We start from the raw sequence: 15,251 nt of genomic DNA on the forward strand, positions 1-15,251 counted from the left end.
TGTTTACACAGATGTATGTTTACTCAGCCATGCAGTTTGCGGCAGTATATCAACAATCTCTGTGGGCGGCTGTGGCATTTTCGGTAATGATAGCTAGGAAGTCATTTGGCTGTAGGCGGCGCAACTCAAATCTAGCCCATTAAAATTAGTTAAAGGCTTTTGAGGAACTTTGTGGTCATATGTTCTCTTATTTCATTATGCAAAGTATCTCCATTTACTGTATTATGGATCAGTCTGTGAATCTGGGAAATCTACATCTACATCTACATTGATACTCCGCAAGCCACCCAACGGTGTGCTAGTGTGTAAAATGGCAATTTCTATCTTGGTTAGGAGTTTACCTTTAACTCTGGTTGACTAAATCAGCTCAAAGGGTAGAGTAAGCAAGGGAATACCACTTCTTAAATGACGACACTTAGCTAACCACTTTGGTATCTGAACCATTCTTTGCCTTGAGTAGAACTGTATTTGCTATTGACGTACATTTCCATTTACATCTCCTTTTTTTTAATTTTTGTAGAATTTTTAGGTTATGTTTCATTTTAAAAGAGTTTCCTACGTCTTTAAAATCGGCTACTGCATCCCGTAGCAATCCGTGTATTCATTAAATCGAGTCCCGAAATTTCTGCCATTCTAGCCTCTATAAAAAATGTTGCACTGGCTACAGGTGGTTAATTAATGTCAGATGTGATATGGACCTGTGGTTTTTATGTTTTACATACACATTCTTTCTTAGTTTCGGATGGTGCAATCTTATTTGTGTATTGTTGTTTTTAGTTAGCCTAGCAAATTATCTGACATTACAGCACGATATGGCAAATAGTTCTCGTAACTTCATATCGTCATCATCATCATCATCATTATCATTGACAGCATCATCATTACCATTGTCTCATTCATTAACTGCCTTCTGTTACCTTGGAGTATTAGACTGAGGTGAAACTAGCCAAGGGATACCTCCTAATATCGTACCGGACATCCTATTTCCCGGCGCAGCAACACGATGTGGCGTGGACTCAACAAGTCGTTGGAAGACCCCTGCAGAAATATTGAGCGCGAATTGTCCAGAATGATGTTAAAACCAATCGCGAACAATTGTGGTCCCGTGGCACACGCAATCGACCTCATGTGCTCGTCCCATCTCATAGCGCTTTCCAACGTTATGCCCTGTGACGCCTTGTGACTTTGTCAAGTAGCACACCATTAATAATGCATTTGAAAATCACAGTTTTATTTATTCTACTCATCTACATTACATTACATTTTTCTACGTTCAGAGTAAAGTGTCATTTATCGTACAAAACGGAATCTCTGTCTCTTCCAACCTCAAAATATTTTTAATGGCCATTCTAACATCAAAAATGAGGTTCTGTTGTTGTCCTGTTAGGTCTAGCTTCTTATTGGCGTTATAATATGTAGTCTGTAAAAATAAATGCAGTGTACTGAGGAAATTTAATGAAAACTTCTTACTAGTGATATTGAGAGGCACCCACATGCCTTGCTCATACTGTGGCATCAAACAGTCAGGCCTGCAAGATGAGTGGTCTGCCAAGCGAGTGGATTCATTCTTATTTATCGAGTAACATGAACTCTCGTACTCACAATTAAGTTACAAATTATCCTCCTATATGAATAATACGCAATGGAAACGCACTTCTGACTATCAGTAAATTACAGAACTCTTACTGTTCACTACGCACTGGCAATACCACAATTTCTTTTTTTTTTATGTAACGGCTTTTATGAACACGTGGCCATCGCACTGAATATGAGTGCCGCACACATTATAAATTCTGGATATCATGACAACATACAATACGAAGGAAAAGGCCACCAATCTTTTTCTTTTCACTATCTTATTTATTCCGATAATTTCTATAACCTAAACACACAAATTCTATAACCTACAACAATAACACATGAGAAATTCCGCTCAGTGGGCATGGCTTTACATTGGTGATCCTCTATCTTATGGTCTCGTAATTATTTAACGCTACGGTGCGCTTTCTGGATAGGATGGTGAATCTTTTGCTATATCTCACACTTCGACTCTCACAACCATCACCACGAAACTTTCCTCCAGACCGAGCAGTACAAAAGGAACACGCATAACCCACTACCTCTGAAACTACCTTGCTACTCTCCCATGCAAACCACACATACTTAAATTACATGACATACACCACACTACAACATGGAATACAACACAATAAATAGTCACAACACTATCACTTTCAGCTTTCCCACTTCTATTAGTATTTATCCCAGTTTCACACGACACTGCCCCACTTCGTAATTCTTCTTTCTTACTATGAACTCTGGAGAAATGTGCACGTCTTCCTGTGCAATGCAAGCCAAGTGGCGTTGCTGGATAGACAGCTGACTCACCTTGCTTCTCTCTCAGAGTATTACAGTTTGAATCAAGCGTCACACGGAAACATAACATGCAAAGTAATATTAAGAGCATATTCATCACACACGTGAGTCCTCAACTGATACCATGGACGAGTACTTCTCTTTATCCTTTGTCTCATACACAGATTGAGACTCACACAGTACTCACCATGTGGAAGTACTCGTCTCTAATTTCAAGTCCTGCACACGCCATTTCTTAAATATTTCAACTTATAGTACACACGCTAGTAATTCAGCTTAACTTAAGCACACGGAAGTATTTCAACTTATTGCTACACGTGGTTTCATTGTGACCGTTGGTCACTTCTGAAGATTACTACGATCCCATTAATATTACCTGCCTGACATTTAATTCTCCCCACAAAAGTTCCTGAAATAGAGAAATTATTATTTCAAACTACTCTTAAGTATTCCACATGCATACCATGTCCCCACTCTTTTGTCTTTACGGAGCACACCTAAGACAGGTCTTAACAGCACAAGGTCCAGTGGCAGAGTGCTGAAACATGGCCGTTCTTCAGGTCCTCTCGCACCTCTGTCGAAGTGGGGGAGCACCTTGCTACCGTATTGGTCAGCCACATTTCAGGTGCTCAAAGCTCAGATAAATTTCATCTCTTTGGTCCCACCAAAGGTGGCCAAAGAATCGTCTCAAAGATGATCATATATTCACATTCACTATCTGTGGTTAGCAGACGACCATACATTCATTCATTTCACAGATGTCACCAAACTGGATGTAGGGATTTATTTTGTGGGAGTGCACATGTGATCAATTAAATAAATAAATTGTCATTCTTTCCCACACTGGTATCCGGCTTCACTGTATTAATTGAAATTGAGTTATTTTAGGAAAAAATGTGTTGTTCTGACAAAAATAATGAAGTATGTTGTACCTATTTTCAATGCTGGGCGGTACTGTACCCTTTCAATATTAACGAAATTGTTTTATGTGGATGTGGGTAGAATGGGTGTGTAAGTACACAAGACAACGATTTAAACCATTTTAGCAATAGCGTAAACAGGCGCCTAAGTTGACAACTAGCCAGAAAAGTCAGCAGAATAAGGAGTTTGAAGCGAGTTCTCTCGTTGGTATTACTGTAATTCTCATGTCGTAAATCACTGAGATGACGACAGTCAAGAGATAGCAATATGTACACATATAGATGGTCATAGTATCGCGTGCACAAGGTATAAAAGGGCAGTGCATTGGCGGAGCTGTCACTGGTACTCAGCTGATTTGTGTGAAAAGGTTTACGACTTTGTTGTGGCCACACGCCAGGAATTAACAGACTTGTAATAGTTGAAGTTATACGCACGGGACATTCCATCTCGGAAATCGTTAGGGAATTCAATCTTTCGAGGTCCACAGCGACCAGAGTGTGCAGAGAATACCAAATTCTAGACATTACCACTCTCAACGGACAACTTAATGGCTGACAGCCTTCGCGTAACAACCAAGAGCGGTTACGTTCCCATAGAGTTGCCAGAGACGACAGACAAACAACACATCGGAATAAAAACAAAAAAAAAAAAAGAACAGAAATCAATGTGGTACATACAATGAACGTATCCGTTCGGACAGTGAGTCGAAATGTGGTGTTAATGAGCTATGGCAGCAGACCGATGGTAGTGCCTTTGCTAACAGCACGAAATCATCTGCAGCGCCTCTCATGGTATGGTGACCATACCGGTTGTGCCCTAAATGCCTGGAAAACCGTGGCCTGATCAGACGAGTGCCGATTTTAGTTCGTAAGAGCCGAAGGTAGGGTTCTAAAGTGGCGCAGGTCCCACGAATCCATGGACTCAAGTTGTCAGCACTGCGCATACTAGTGTTGGCTCTTAATGGCGTGGAATGAGTTGACATGGAATGAACTAGGTCCTCTGATCCAGTTGAACCCATCGTTGACTAGTTGTGGTTAGCTTCTTGGAAACCTTTTGCAGCCATTTATCGACTTCATGTTCCCAGACAACGATGGAATTTTTGTGGACGTCAGTGCGCCATGTGGCTGGATCACAACTGTTCGCGACAGGTTTGAAGAACATTCTGAACGATTGGAACAATTTTATCATCCAGATTTCCCGATTTGAATCCCATCGAAAGTGTATGGGACATAATAGAAGGGTCAGTTCGGGCACAAAATCCTGCACTTTCTCAATTATGGACGGCTATAAAGGAAGCATGACCTAGTATTTCTGCAGGGGACTTGCTGAGTCCATGACACATGAGTCGCTGCACTACGCCTGGGGGCAAAAGGAGGTCCAACACGATACTGGGAGGTATCCAATAACTTTTGTCACTTCAGTGTAAACTGAAGCTACAGTTTATCACTCTGGACAGGGTACGCTACTGGTACGCTGTGTATTCCCGTCCAGCGATATACTGGCAGTGTGTGGTACAGTTTCCGCTTGATACTGGAGGAGCCTGCCCAGTGTCAGTCACCTGAGTACTTCAGTCTCCGAGACACCGTTGTCGACTGCGGAACGAAATGATAAAAGCAGATACGTTGCGCACCGCGGCACAGGAGACGGTTTCCCCAAACCCCTGGCAGCGTGACGGCTGCCGCATTCGTCTGTCGTCACTCGTAACTGACGGCGTTGTGTTCGGCAAATTCGCCGGATGATTCGTGACCGGCCAGCCCGCCGAACCGCAGGTGTCAACAGTGCGAAGCATTGTGCCGGAGCGCACAATGCGCGGCCGAGAAGTGTTTGGGCCTGAGACGTTACGGGGAAACCACAGTGTAAACGTCACCTCGACCGCTTTGTTGGCGAGTGGGAGGGACGCGCGGAGGCAAAGGTCACGGCAACCATTCACCAGACTGAGAAGGCGGCCAGCATTTCCGAGGTGCCTCTGGGCTCCCTTCTTGCAGTACTTTGACAAGTATACGTTTGCAGGAATTCATGCCCTGTGGTACTACAGACGTCAGTTGGAGTTACGGGCGCTTTGCGCACAACTGACAAAGCCAGAGACTCAGGTAAGAAACTGCCCAGTTACGGTGTCCTCATTACGTTCCTTCTGGGTGTATTGTAGCGTCCTACAATGAGATACTTAAAACACTTATATAAATCGACGTTTCGGCCTTCCTCAGGACAATGGTTCAAATGGCTCTGAGCACTATGGGACTTAACTTCTGAGGTCTTCAGTCCCCAAGAACGTAGAACTACACTACTGCCCATTAAAATTCCTACACCATAAAGATGACGTGGTACAGAGGAGAAATTTAACTGACAGGAAGAAGATGCTGTGATATGCAAATGATTAGCTTTTCACAGCATTCACACAAGGCTGGCGCCGGTGGCGACACCTACAACGTGCTGACATGAGGAAAGTTTCCAACCGATTTCTCATACACAAACAGCAGTAGACCGGCGTTGCCTGGTGAAACGTTGTTCTGATGCCTCGTGTAAGGAGGAGAAATGCGTACCAGCACGTTTTCGACTTTGATAAAGGTCGGATTGTAGCCTATCGCGATTGCGGTTTATCGTATCGCGACACTGCTGCTCGTGTTGGTCGAGATCCAATGACTGTTAGCAGAATGTGGAATCTGTGGGTTCAGGAGAGTAATACGGAACGCCGTGCTGGATCCCAACGGCCTCGTATCACTAGCAGTCGAGATGACAGGCATCTTGTCCGCATGGCTGTAACGGATCGTGCAGCCACGTCTCGACCCCTGAGTCAACAGATGGGGACGTTTGAAAACAACAACCATCTGCACGTTCGACGAAGTTTGCAGCAGCATGGACTATCAGCTCGGAGACCATGGCTGCGGTTACCGTTGACGCTGCATCACAGACAGGAGCGCCTGCGGTGGTGTACTCAACGACGAACCTGGATGCACGAATGGCAAAACGTCATTTTTCGAATGAATCCAGGTTCTGTTTACAGCATCATGATGGTCACATCCGTGTTTCGCAACATCGCGATGAACGCACGTTGGAAGCGTGTATTCGTCATCGCCATGCTGGCGTATCACCCGGCGTGATGGTATGGGGTGCCATTGGTTACATGTCTCGGTCACCTCTTGTTCTCATTGACGGGACTCTGAACAGTGGACGTTACATTTCAGATGTGTTACGACTCGTGGCTCTATCCTTCATTCGATCGCTGCGAAATCCTGCATTTCAGCAAGATAATGCACGACCGAACGTTGCAGGTCCTGTACGGGCCGTTCTGGATTCAGAGAATGTTCGACTGCTGCTCTGGCCAGCACATTCTCCAGATCTCTCACCAATCGAAAACGTCTAGTCAATGGTGGCCGATCAACTGGCTCGTCACAATACACCAGCCACTACTCTTGATGAACTGTGGTATCGTGTTGAAGCTGCATGGACAGCTGTACCTTTACACGGCATGCAAGGTCTGTTTGACTCAATGCCCAGGTGTATCAAGGCCATTATTACGGCCAGAGGTGGTTGTTCTGGGTACTGATTTCTCAGAATCAATGCACCTAAATTTCGTGAAACTGTAATCACATCTCATTTCTAGTATAATATATTTGTCCAATGAATACCCGTTTATCATCTGCATTTCTTCTTGGTGTAGCAATTTTAATGGTCAGTAGTGTACTTAAACCTAACTAATCTAAGGACATCACACACACCCATGCCCGAGGCAGGATTCGAATCTGTGACCGTAGCGGTCGCGCGGTTCCAGACTGTAGCGCATAGAACCGCTCGACCACACCGGCCGGCTACTCTGGGCATTTAAGTAGACTGCTCACAAGAAAACTGAAGCTCTCAGAAGACATGGTCGGATGTCAATGTAGCTTCGAACACGTGTACACCATCGGCGGGTGTGAAAATGATCAGAATTTCAATTCTCTGTGGCAGATAGAACGGCCTTCAGAGCATTGCTCGTGTTTAGCATCCCTACCAGGCCTGGCAGGGGTCTGAACGGATGTGAACAGTGTCAGATGTTGAGTGATCATGGCGATGTCAGCACCTGACGGGCTTTAGGAAGAGCCTCATCGTGGGTCTGCATTTGGTCGACTAGTCGAATCGGACAGTATCCTGAATAGTGGTACATTCAGATGTGACAGTTACCCGATGTTGGACTGCGTATGATCGTGAGGGCAGGCATAGTCGTCTTCAAAGTTCCAGCCCATCATGTGTGACTACCAAAGGGAGAAGCGTCGTATTATGCATCAAGTAAGTAGTGACGTGCCCCTAGCATCCGTGTTCAAGCAGTGGATTCCCTGCGACGTTCTGTCACCGGCACCATGTATCGGAGACAAGCAAGAGCAGAATTATGGGATTTCTGTCCAATTCGCAGGCTGCCATTAACACCGCAACTCTACGTTTGCAACGGTGTCGTGATCAGGAAGCATGGTCTGACGATGTACGGCATCGTACTCTGTTCAGTGATGAACCGTGGTTCTGCTCTACCACTGATGACAATCGTCGCCAAGTATGGCGCCGCAACCTGGGGAGAATTCCCATTGTTCCATTGCTTTGGAGAGGCGCAGTGGTGTTACTGCTGGAATAATGGTGTGGGGAGACATCGTGTGTGCCTTCAGTTCACAGCTGGGAGTGACTGAGTGCACTACAGTACATGTCTTACCTCTCATGCGCCAGTACCTCGGTGCCATTTTTCAACAGGACAATGCTCGTCCGCATATGGCCGTGAGTCTTTATGGACTGTGTACTGTATGTTGAGGTACTCCCATGGCCACCAAGATCGCTAGAACTGTCCCCGATAGAACATCTGTGAGACCAGCTAAGGCGACAACTTCGTCCCTGTGCCATTACCCGTGATAGCAAAGACCAGTTAACAACAGCTATGGGTCATCTGGCCTCACGAGACGATACTACGGGTTTATCACACCCTTACCGACCGAGACACTGCACTCACCAGGCCAGAGGAAGTTCTAGGTCGTACTGAGAAGTTGCCTCATACTGCCAAGTTCATTGACTCAATACCGTAATTACTGAAATAACACAGCGTGCCTTCTCAGTGAGTGATGAATAGACCGCGGATTTTAGGCAAAAACCTTTTTTGTACCTGAGTTCCTATTTGCATAAAAATTTGTACTTATGCGTTTCGTGACTATTTACACTTAATAGCGTTAATTCTATAGGACCTAAAAAAGGCCTATTTCGACGTTAGTGCCTATTTTTGCCTATTTCGGCTTTCATATCCCAAAAAGTGCCTATTTCATCATATAAGACAGTGGCTGAAAGTTTTTCCATACTATACGACACATGGAAAAAAATACACTCCTGGAAATGGAAAAAAGAACACATTGACACCGGTGTGTCAGACCTACTGTACTTGCTCCGGACACTTCGAGAGGGCTGTACAAGCAATGATCACACGCACGGCACAGCGGACACACCAGGAGCCGCGGTGTTGGCCGTCGAATGGCGCTAGCTGCGCAGCATTTGTGCACCGCCGCCGTCAGTGTCAGCCAGATTGCCGTGGCATACGGAGCTCCATCGCAGTCTTTAACACTGGTAGCATGCCGCGACAGCGTGGACGTGAACCGTATGTGCAGTTGACGGACTTTGAGCGAGGGCGTATAGTGGGCATGCGGGAGGCCGGGTGGACGTACCGCCGAATTGCTCAACACGTGGGGCGTGAGGTCTCCACAGTACATCGATGTTGTCGCCAGTGGTCGGCGGAAGGTGCACGTGCCCGTCGACCTGGGACCGGACCGCAGCGATGCACGGATGCACGCCAAGACCGTAGGATCCTACGCAGTGCCGTAGGGGACCGCACCGCCACTTCCAAGCAAATTAGGGACACTGTTGCTCCTGGGGTATCGGCGAGGACCATTCGCAACCGTCTCCATGAAGCTGGGCTACGGTCCCGCACACCGTTAGGCCGTTTTCCGCTCACGCCCCAACATCGTGCAGCCCGCCTCCAGTGGTGTCGCGACAGGCGTGAATGGAGGGACGAATGGAGACGTGTCGTCTTCAGCGATGAGAGTCGCTTCTGCCTTGGTGCCAATGATGGTCGTATGCGTGTTTGGCGCCGTGCAGGTGAGCGCCACAATCAGGACTGCATACGACCGAGGCACACAGGGCCAACACCCGGCATCATGGTGTGGGGAGCGATCTCCTACACTGGCCGTACACCACTGGTAATCGTCGAGGGGACACTGAATAGTGCACGGTACATCCAAACCGTCATCGAACCCATCGTTCTACCATTCCTAGACCGGCAAGGGAACTTGCTGTTCCAACAGGACAATGCACGTCCGCATGTATCCCGTGCCACCCAACGTGCTCTAGAAGGTGTAAGTCAACTACCCTGGCCAGCAAGATCTCCGGATCTGTCCCCCATTGAGCATGTTTGGGACTGGATGAAGCGTCGTCTCACGCGGTCTGCACGTCCAGCACGAACGCTGGTCCAACTGAGGCGCCAGGTGGAAATGGCATGGCAAGCCGTTCCACAGGACTACATCCAGCATGTCTACGATCGTCTCCATGGGAGAATAGCAGCCTGCATTGCTGCGAAAGGTGGATATACACTGTACTAGTGCCGACATTGTGCATGCTCTGTTGCCTGTTTTTATGTGCCTGTGGGTCTGTCAGTGTGATCATGTGATGTATCTGACCCCAGGAATGTGTCAATAAAGTTTCCCCTTCCTGGGACAATGAATTCACGGTGTTCTTATTTCAATTTCCAGGAGTGTATTTTCTGCCCAGCGTGCAGCAGGGTGGCTAGTTGATAAACGCTCATGCTTCGTATTTGCCTATCATCTCGGTCTTTTTTTATTTTTTTATATCGCTATCCCTGTTAATACCAAATACTCTTTATAGGTGTTTTATTATTCATATGTAAAAAATAGATCACGGATCTTCAGGTTAAAACCTATTTTTTTTCCTAAGCTCCAATTTGCATATACGTTGATACTTATGCGTTTCATGACTACCTAAACTGAATACCGTTAGTTCTATAGGACCTAAAATTGCGTATTTGGACGTTGACGCCTAATTTTGCCTATTTCGGCATCAAAATCCTATAAAGTACCTATTTCGTTAATCTGACATAGAGTTCTTGTGTTTTCAAAGATTACAAAAAGGAAGTAAACTTAGGGCCTTACGTCTCGTCGAAGGCGAAGGTCGTTAGAGACTGTTTGCAATTCCCTTGCTTGCCTTACTACCAACAGCACTCGGCACGGGTGAATGGTCATCCATCCAAGTACGCGCCGAGCGCGACAGTGCTTAATTTCGGTGAGCGAATGGTAACCGGTCAAAGATTTGAGTTACACATTAGAATCGAACGTGGGAGTACTAAATGATATATTTCAAAATATTTCGTTCGTAGGATTCTAGCCAGCTGTTTATTTTCGCAAAGAAACGGTTTCATAGGTCTTAAGTTGAGCACGGATTAAAAAATCACAATGTTAATCGTAGACGCCCTCTATAGCTAAATTACTCCCCTTCGCGCATTTTCTCGATGCTGTCTATAGGCAGTCCTATCAAACTACTCTGTTTCGTGAAAGGTACTATACGTGAATTTCCCGGTTCGAAAAATAATTTGCCAGTAGTGAGATGTTTTCATCTGAAGCACCGGTAGATTCCATTCGCTTGTTCAGAAGAGGCGGCCATCTGTCAGGTGCCATATGTCCAGCAACGAGTACGGTACTTCCCCTACCGCTCCCATGCACCGCAGTAAAAAAATAAAAAAAAGACATTTCATCGTTCACTTTTTCCCAGCGAACCGACGTGTTAATTGTTACTGACGTTCTAAGTGCAAAATAAATTCTAGTTTCTGCGTGAGAATACTACGCCATGCCGAAAACAGCTAGTTCAAAGTCTACTCATATAAGGCAATGGCTGCAAGATTTTCCCCATTATACAACAGACGGGAAAATTATCTTCTGCCAAGCATGCAACAAGGAGGTTAGTTGATGTTTTTCTTAGACTTCTTATTTTCCTGTCATTTAGGATTCTTTTTTATCGCTATCCTTTAGTAATACGACATACTCTTCATATGCGATTCTAAACTGCATTTCCCTTTTCTCCCGTATTAGGTTTCGAGTGTTAAGAAATCTCACTTAACTCAGCTTGCAGATGGAATCGTACATAAAGCTATTGTTGAACGAAAGTCAAAATTGAAGCAAACTCTTTTAACCAATAAATCTAGCGAATCCTCCGAAAAAAACAAGATCTGCATTGATTTGTGTCATGTACTTGTGGCAGCAAACATCCCCTTTCGGAAACTAGAAAACCCTATCTTCAGAGGTTTTCTTGAGAAGTACTGTCATCAGTCTATTCCTGCAGGGTCAACTTTACGTAAGAATTATGTGGATTCAGCTTACAATGCTGCATTGCACAGAATCCGAGAAGGTGTTGGAGAACCTTGTATATGGATTTCTGTGGATGAAACTACTGACAGTCTTGGCCGTTACATTGCAAATCTGATTATTGGCAAGCTAGATCCAGATACTCCATCCAGGGCTCATTTGATTTATTCAAAACAGAGTGCAAAAACTAACCAACAAACAATAGCACAGTTTATGAACAATGGGCTTACGGTGCTATACCCAAACGGAGTGGATGAGAACAAGGTGCTTCTGGCCGTCACTGATGCTGCTGCATATATGATAGCAGCTTTTCAACTATTAAAAGTATTCTACCCATTGATGCTGCACGTAACTTGTGTAGTGCATGGGATCAACCGCATAGCAGAGCAAGTAAGGCTACAATTTCCTAAAGTAAATAAAGTAATATCTACGGTGAGAAAAATTTTTTTAAGGCACCATCAAGAACACAGGCATTCTAAGAACAGCTTCCAGATGTCCCATTGCCGCCAGACCCTGTTGTCACCCGCTGGGGCACGTGGCTGTTGGCAGCAGAATACTATAGTACGCATTTCTCAGCTGTCCAGAAGGTGGTTGAAAATATACCGAAGGATGCTGTATCCGTAATTGCAGCAATGGAGTTACTCAAAGATTCTTCCTTAAAACGGGACTTATCTTACATTAGGGCCCACTACACATTTATGGCAAGAATAATTTCACAATTAAAAGGCTCAGGGAGACCTATCTACGACAATATTTCTTTGCTTGAAGAAGTCAAAATGAAAATTAATGAAGCTCCAGGTGAAGTAGGGGAAAAAGTACGGGCAAAAATGCAAACGGTTTTGCAGAAGAACACTGGCCTGAAGGAGTTGTGCGCAGCTGCCGACATACTTAGTGGAAAATCCAGCACTCTAGACTGCAGCATTCCTGTCCACCATGTGCCGAAAATGAAGTACGCCCCTGTCACATCTGTTGATGTAGAACGTTCTTTTTCAGCGTATAAATTGAAATTGATTCTGACTGACAAGCGTCACAGTTTTTCACTAGAAAACCTAGAAAAGATTTTGGTTATTTATTGTGAAGCCAACTATGGTCAGAATATGTGAAACTACGAATGTATTAATTAAACCATTGCCACATCTTTTTTACGGAGATCTTTATCTTGCAGGAACTCAAAAATATTTGGTGTTATGTTCAACATTAATGTTGCAGATTGCTGTGCTCTGTAACTGTGTACATACTCATTCTCCTTGTTTTAATGACTAATAAGATGTTCATACTGTCAACACTGTGTATTTTAATTTATTTTTATTTTCTCTGCATCATTTTTATTAGAGCTTATTTTAGGTTTTATACCGCCTAAATGAACTACTGAAGGAGCCTATTTTAGGTGCCTAAAACACAATCTTTTACGACCTAAAAATCCGTGGTCTAGTGATGAAGTTTCATTTCGTTTGCTCCTTCCTTTATCGGTGCTTCCTTTTCGCCACGCGCTATATCTTATGAGCTGACGAGTCACTAAAACCAGAACGATTTTAATGAGATTAACACTGGCTGCGAAGACAACGCATTCATATCAGAGCTTTTTTAAATAAAAACAGTCTAGGGTCGTATTTAAGTTGTTAAAATTTAAAATTTATTTATCAGGTGACCGGTTTCCATGGTGGCGCGATCATCTTCAGACCACTGAAACTCCATGACTGGAGAGAAAGTGGCGAGGAGCAGGCCACTGCGTAGCGCCGATAAACACAGCAGCAGTGCAATGGAACTGCATTTATCCGCGCTACAGATTGGCCTGCTCCTCAGCACCCTCTTTCCAGTCATGGAGTTTCAATGGTCTGTAGATGACCGTACCACGGTCTAAGCTGGTCACGTGATAAACAAACTCCGCAACTAGTAGCAGACCTACGATTTTCTCCTCGCCACACCTCGCAACAAGCCCTGAAGTATACTACTACATTTTATTACGAAATTTTTTGCAAACGTTAATGCCCTTACAGACAAAAGGATGGCAAAACCGTGTTTAAACAAAAGAAAGTAAATAAGAACAAGTTTCAATTCCTAGTACTTTCTTGGTAAGAAATACACTTGAGAAAGTGATACTTGTCTAGTTCAACACTTTAGCATTGCACAGTTTTGTTCTAGACATATTATTATTATTCTATGATTTTCTTTTCTGTTTCTGGTACAGAACCAGAGTCGTCTCACCGAAAGGTAAGTATGATGATGAGACTAAACAGTCAAAGAGTTAAAACGAGAATGAGAGTTTCGGACGCATTTGTTATTCTCCAAAGAGCAGATTACTCGTCGTGTAAGCTCCCCACGCAGTCCGTAATATACTACAGTCGACTACGGTTAAGTGTACGTAATTCGTCGGAAAGGTATCGAAGTCGAAGAAAACAAACCGAAATAATGTGGAAAAGAGTGCTATTGATCGTTAAAGTGACAGGTGCATATACTGCCCTAATAACGACTGAATGCAAGTAAATGTAATTTCAAAGAGTAATTTGGAGTAATTAGTCGAATTTGTCTGTAATTAGAAAACTGCAATTTGATGAAATCTTAATTAATTAATGAAATAACACGGTCGTCAGTCCTAAAAAGGACAATTTATTTTTGAAACCACTGGTCATAATAGGATTTACATTTGCGTAATAATCAGTAAAACGTGTGTGCGCGACGTCAGACATTACCAACGCAGCAGTTAACTTACTTAACTCCAATCATGAAAGTAGTAAGTGAAATCGCAGTAGATATTCAGAACTTCAGAATTCTTTTAAGAATTTATAGACAAAATCCAAACTGAACGAATTACTGCATTGTGTGACATGATAATAACGACGTAGCATAAGCTCACTGTGAATAGTATTGCTGCTAACTGCGATTAATACGTCTTTCTCAGTAATTACAATTCATCCTCAAGGTTATTATTTTTAAATGGGAATGACTCCGGAACGATATCAAAATACCGTACTAACATCGAAATACGACAGCCAAATGTCTCAATACACAAATTTACCGAAAAACACATAAAATTGATTAGAGCTGCTGAGAAAAAGGTAAAATTCGCTGTGATTTGCCTTATTCAGTTACTTTAACGTTTATAATTAAAATCGCTTTCACGTGTTATCCATCATAGTTGCAGTTAAAAATTACATAATTCTGATTAATTAACAAGAAATGAATTTTAAATTCAAGAGATAGATTTAACTATACTGTTTGGCAAAGTTTTCATCCTCTACATTAATAAAATTTTTATCCACAATGTGATGCTTGGAGTTGAAGACAATAGGACATGCACACTGTTGTAGGTGACAGTGACAATAGTTAATGATGAAAATAAATTTATGGTTAAAGCTCACATAAATGTTCATTATCCCAATAACTCAAAATACTGGCAAGCCTTTTACAACACTAAAAGTGTGAAATGGTTAGATCTTCAGGCTTGGAGTAATAGCTGGGCTAGAACAATGACAATAATCGATGTCGTCTCAAATGCAAATCTCCATTATGCGTGCTGTGGTCCCACTGTACTCTCCGTTTTGATCTTCTTGAAGCCTCATTACAAGGGCTAGGATTTTTATGACT

This window comes from Schistocerca serialis, chromosome 2 (assembly GCF_023864345.2).
Source record: "Schistocerca serialis cubense isolate TAMUIC-IGC-003099 chromosome 2, iqSchSeri2.2, whole genome shotgun sequence".
Lineage (NCBI taxonomy): Eukaryota > Metazoa > Arthropoda > Insecta > Orthoptera > Acrididae > Schistocerca > Schistocerca serialis.